Source organism: Schistocerca nitens, chromosome 5 (assembly GCF_023898315.1).
Source record: "Schistocerca nitens isolate TAMUIC-IGC-003100 chromosome 5, iqSchNite1.1, whole genome shotgun sequence".
NCBI classification, from domain to species: domain Eukaryota; kingdom Metazoa; phylum Arthropoda; class Insecta; order Orthoptera; family Acrididae; genus Schistocerca; species Schistocerca nitens.
In genome coordinates, this window is record NC_064618.1 from 710361123 (window position 1) to 710367344 (window position 6222).

The window sequence follows — 6222 nt, forward strand, 5'->3', positions numbered from 1 at the left end:
CAATTGCATCTATCCTGTTGTTCCATTATAGACAAAATATTGTTTCCATTCTTTGTTGTGATAACCTCCAACAGCTGTATCAGGCAATTGTCCATCAGTTGTACATTGGATTTTTCATCATATGTTGGATAATCTGTACCATCAGCTCCAATAATACTAAACCTCATGTTCAGCTGAGTATCATTAGGATGAATCCAATCATCTCCAATATATCTCTGTGGTCTTGTTGGGATGACTTAGTTTGTTTTCAGCCTTCGCATTCACAGGGAATGAGTAGAACTAATAGCTCTCTATTTTATTCATTACTTATTAAAGATAGAAATTTATTAAGCCATTTCTAGGATAATTGTTGTAGTAGCACCATTGAAGTCAGTCAAGTTACCATTTTCATCAGTTATAGGTATTTCTAATTCCTGACTAGTATCAAAAATTGGAATACATACAGGACAATGCGGTTCATAAATTATTGATCCAAAACTTCAGCATTAGGCTAGAAAGAAGTAATAATATTAGTTTCTGGATGAAAATTATCAGTACACTTTGCAAACATTCCATTAGCTAAATTAAAATTTACATTATCTAATTCGAATGATATAATCTTAGGCATATCATTAGCAATTGTTTTTTTCATTGGCATTAATAGTTTGACCACTAAATCCAAGCACACTTCCAATACCATCTTTTATATCCATATATAATTTAACATCGCTCTCAATAACAACTATATTCAAAATTTCATCTCCTTTAATGTGAATATTAGGGTTTTTTGTGTGAATAAATTGTTCTAAATTTTTCAAGTTGTACTGTCCAACAGGAATTTCTATCATTTCTCCATCACAATATAACTTATTATTTTTCAATGTGATATTTGGCATTAGAATTATTATACAAAACGAACTAGTGAAACTTTATTACAACTTCCTTATAGAGGCACAGCCCTTTTTTGAGAACAGATGACTTACCACTCAATTGAAATAATATACTCATTTAATAAAAATTATTTTAAAAATGAAAACTGATTTTGAACGAAATTAAGAATTCTAGAGAAGAAATAAAAAAATAAACATAGTAAGCTTTTTGCCAAATTGTGTTCAGTGTACAATCATAGGAGTAAGTGGATGTGGAAAAACTACATTAATGAATGACAGTTATATCCTAGCTCCAACATGGTTACATTGGAATAAAACCAATTACTTTTACGTTTATTCAAAAAGTTTAGGGCAACTGAAATACTTAGAATTTACAAACAATGTAAAAAATGAGGATAAAATAATAAAAATATATACTTTTATTGAAAATAATGATGAAATTATACCACTGGATGAATGTCAAGATAGTTAAATTATTATATTTGACGATTTCATTCTTGAAAATCGGGATGTAGTTGGAGAATATTTTGCTGTAGGTAGGCATAAAGGGATACACTGTTCTATTTCGCTAAGACATACTCGAAAATACCAAAACAAATAGCAAGGAATAACATAAATTTTCAAAATATTTTTAGACTAGATGATATAAATTTAAGCCACCTGTATCATGAATTTGTTAGTGGCGATTTAAAATTTGATGATTTTAAAGCTAAATGTAGTAAATGCTGGAATGCAAACTAATTCGGTTTTTTTACAATAGCATGACTAGGAAGCCTAAAGAAGGAAATTATCATCATAAGATAATTAATTCATCAATTAAATAATGTTTTTTAGCTTTGATAAATATTTGCAAAATATGAGTCAGAGGTTGTTAAAAAGCCAGATGAAATGGAAAGATAAAGAAACAATTTAAAAAATGAATTTAAAATCGGAAGAAACAACTAAGAACACAGTATGAAAAATACAAAAAAGACGATCAGCCTCTTGTTGGTGTAATCGAGAAAGTTAAAGAACGAATTCAAGGTTTTGGTGATGATGTACTGGAAGCTATAGAAGGAAACAGAGAAGTCAAGAAGCTGATGGTTCCTTGTAAATATTCAGAAGAATATACCAGCAATTGATCAATATGATGGTGATAGAAGAGATTATACGAGGGCAGTTCAATAAGTAATGCAATACATTTTTTTTCTGAAACAGGGTTTGTTTTATTCAGCATTGAAATACACCAGGTTATTCCCCAATCTTTTAGCTACACAACACTATTTTTCAACGTAATCTCCATTCAATGCTACGGCCTTACGCCACCTTGAAATGAGGGCCTGTATGCCTGCACGGTACCATTCCACTGGTCGATGTCGGAGCCAACGTCGTACTGCATCAATAATTTCTTCATCATCCGCGTAGTGCGTCCCACGGATTGCGTCCTTCATTGGGCCAAACATATGGAAATCCGACGGTGCGAGATCGGGGCTGTAGGGTGCATGAGGAAGAACAGTCCACTGAAGTTTTGTGAGCTCCTCTCAGGTGCGAAGACTTGTGTGAGGTCTTGCGTTGTCATGAAGAAGGAGAAGTTCGTTCTGATTTTTGTGCCTACGAACACGCTGAAGTCGTTTCTTCAATTTCTGAAGAGTAGCACAATACACTTCAGAGTTGATCGTTTGACCATGGGGAAGGACATCGAACAGAATAACCCCTTCAGCGTCCCAGAAGACTGTAACCATGACTTTACCGGCTGAGGGTATGGCTTTAAACTTTTTCTTGGTAGGGGAGTGGGTGTGGCGCCACTCCATTGATTGCCGTTTTGTTTCAGGTTCGAAGTGATGAACCCATGTTTCATCGCCTGTAACAATCTTTGACAAGAAATTGTCACCCTCAGCCACATGACGAGCAAGCAATTCCACACAGATGGTTCTTCTTTGCTCTTTTTGGTGTTCGGTTAGACAACGAGGGACCCAGCGGGAACAAACCTTTGAATATCCCAACTGGCGAACAATTGTGACAGCACTACCAACAGAGATGTCAAGTTGAGCACTGAGGTGTTTGATGGTGATCCGTCGATCATCTCGAACGAGTGTGTTCGCACGCTCCGCCATTGCAGGAGTCACAGCTGTGCACGGCCGGCGCGCACGCGGGAGATCAGACAGTCTTGCTTGACCTTGCGGCGATGATGACACACGCTTTGCCCAACGACTCACCGTGCTTTTGTCCACTGCCAGATCACCGTAGAAATTCTGCAAGCGCCTATGAATATCTGAGATGCCCTGGTTTTCCGCCAAAAGAAACTCGATCACTGCCCGTTGTTTGCAACGCACATCCATTACAGACGCCATTTTAACAGCTCCGTACAGGGCTGACACCTGTCGGAAGTCAATGAAACTATACGAGACGAAGCGGGAATGTTTGAAAATATTCCACAAGAAATTTCCGGTTTTTTCAACCAAAATTGGCCGAGAAAAAAAATGTGTTGCATTACTTATTGAACTGCCCTCGTACATTACTCAGAAATACAAGATTTATCGAATTATAAAGAAGAGGTGAAAAATAGAGAGAAGCACACCACTAAAAAAATAAACCACAGTGAAGAGAAAGTTTTTGGATTAAGACCCGTTGATATATTTAAATTCGTTGGCAAATGATCAGTAAAATTAGATGGAGATAAATTAATTATAGATGAAAGGACATATGAAGGAACACACCTTTTAATGGATCTCTTAAGTAAAAAACCGATTTCTATGGATGACATGAATACAAGATTTACTGGTTCTGACTTAGCATATTATGAGAATATGTTGTACCATTCAGGAGCATTATACTCTGGTAACAATGCAAATAAAATAAAATCAATTAGGCGTGATAAATACATATATTTAATAAAAGGATGAGAGTAGACGTGAAGGCTCAAAGAGAAAAATATGAATATGTCTGGATGAATGATGTCCATCAATTTATTAGCAATAATTCATAAAGAAGAATTAGTAGGAAATAAAAATTATCATAATGAAAAAGTCCATATAACACAAATGGTAACAAATAAATTTAGTGATTTCATAGTCAACAACCCTAAGGAATTCCACATCTAATCAGAATTCTCAGTAATATTCCTCACACATTTTGGAAAAAACGAAAAGGATGGGATTAGTCAGTTGGGCTTTAAATAATTTACCAATGCCAGAGATGCATCTATGAGGTTATGCATGCTCTGCCCTTTTTACCAGACTAGATAAAAGGTTAGTTAGAGGAGATCAAGAAACAAATCAATTACATGAAGCATGCAAAACAATATGATATTGCATGTAGCAATCATAAGAATTTAGAAAAAAGACATGAAGTAGATAAAGAACTTCAGTTAGTTGCAAAGGAAAGAAGGCATGCTTTTGGTGCTTCAATTGGAGAAAAATTAGCATCAACTACAGTAACAGGAATGAAGTATGGAAAGAGAAAATTGGGTGTGGGTCTGGATCTTTATGATAATGATAATGATAATGATAGTATTTATGATAATGGTTGGGGATTATAAAAATATTAATTCTTCTAAAAAATTTTATCTATATAAATGAAGAATTTCAGCATTGATCATACTTTGCTACCTAGCTGCAAAACTAAACCAAAAGTAATTAAAATTAAACTAAACAATGATTAGTTACACAGTACTGATAATTTTTTCATTGATGTACAAAAAAGAGAGATAAGAAGGCAGGTGGAAACTTACTTGTAACATTAGGTATTCCAGTTGTGAAAAAAGTTCAGAATATCTAACAAAAAAGAATAGATCAGTTACATGATCAAATACCACACAGTGCCAAAGGCATATCAGTCTTTTCAACAACCTAACGTAAACTGTCCATAATCACTGCCATGAGCTCTTCACTCGGAAAGGTGTCCATCTCCACTTGACTCCAGCGGTGTTCCGCTACTGGCTGTTTTTCCATCGGCTTAAGGTCAGCCCCACCAAAAATACGTCGTTCTTATGTTCTGCAGACATGATTTGACTCAACCACTTTCTGCACTAAACTGGTATATTACAACGATATTTAACTAAAGGATGTTGTAAACATTCGGTCACACTCAGACCTTACACAATAATTGCAAATAAAGGTTTGCTCATAAATAAATAAGCTAGTATTCTTGAACAAGTGCACTCACGTTGAATGACAACACACTGTGATAAAATATTATTTAATCAATTATTTATGTCTGTTTTATAGAAATGTCTTTTTGTTCTTTTTTGAATAGTGTTGTCAGCTAAAACATGCGACTGACCACTTTCAAATTATATTGTTTTAATAGCTTTTGTAATCAACATTTTAATAAAGTTACTGGCAAAATATTAAAATACTCATTGAATAACTAAACGAGTATGATAAGGTATAAGGTATTCATGCTACATTCAGCTGGTGTGTCATTATGAAGAATATAATGTTCCAACAGACATTAGCATGGTAAAAAGAAACAAAAGCCGTAGTAAGTCCATAACACATGAATGCCTTTAAGGGATGATACGAAGAATCCAATACTGTCATCTGAGATATAACTTAACTCTGACCAAACAGGCCACGAAGGACCAGGCGTCACTGCATGTGGATACGGAGGGGCATGTGCTCAGCACACCGCTCTCCCTGCCGTAAGTCAGGTTTCTTGACCGGAGCCGGCACCTCTCGATGAAGTAGCTCAGTTTATTTGACAAGGGCTTAGTGTACCCCGCTTGCCAACAGCTCTCGGCAGACCAGATGGTCACCCATCCAAGTGCTAGCCCAGCCCGACAGCGCTGAACTTCGGTGATCTGATGGGAACCGGTGTTACCAGTGCGGCAAGGCCGATGGCCATCTGAGATATACTGTAGTTTGTTGAAATCGCACGGAGCATTTAAGAGCAGTTAATTCAAAGATCATTTTGAAAGTATTTAATACTGTCAAATAGTAACTTTTGTAGGTTTGAAGATTTGCAAATATTATTGTTTCATTGGATTTGTTTCATTTATCTAGACTGAAGTGCTAAAGAAACTGGTATAGGCAACTGTATTCAAATACAGAGGCATGTATCTAGAATGAAATTTTCACTCTACAGCGGAGTGTGCGCTGATATGAAAACTTCCTGGCAGATTAAAACTGTGTGCTGGACCGAGACTCGAACTCGGGACCTTTGCCTTTCGCGGGCAAGTGCTCTACCAACTGAGCTACCCAAGCACGACTCACGCTCCGTCCTCATAGCAGTTTTAATCTGCCAGGAAGTTTCATATCACCGCACACTCCGCTGTAGAGTCAAAATTTCATTCTAGAAACATCTCCCAGGCTGTGGCTAAGCCATGTCTCCGCAATATCCTTTCTTCCAGGAGTGCTAGTTCTGCAAGGTTCGC

At 36.3% G+C, this 6222-nt stretch overlaps 1 pseudogene; it reads right to left on the reverse strand.

The window, feature by feature from the left end:
- Window positions 1-5572: 5572 nt before the first annotated feature.
- On the reverse strand, window positions 5573-5690 carry LOC126261326 (5S ribosomal RNA; annotated as a pseudogene).
- Window positions 5691-6222: the final 532 nt, after the last annotated feature.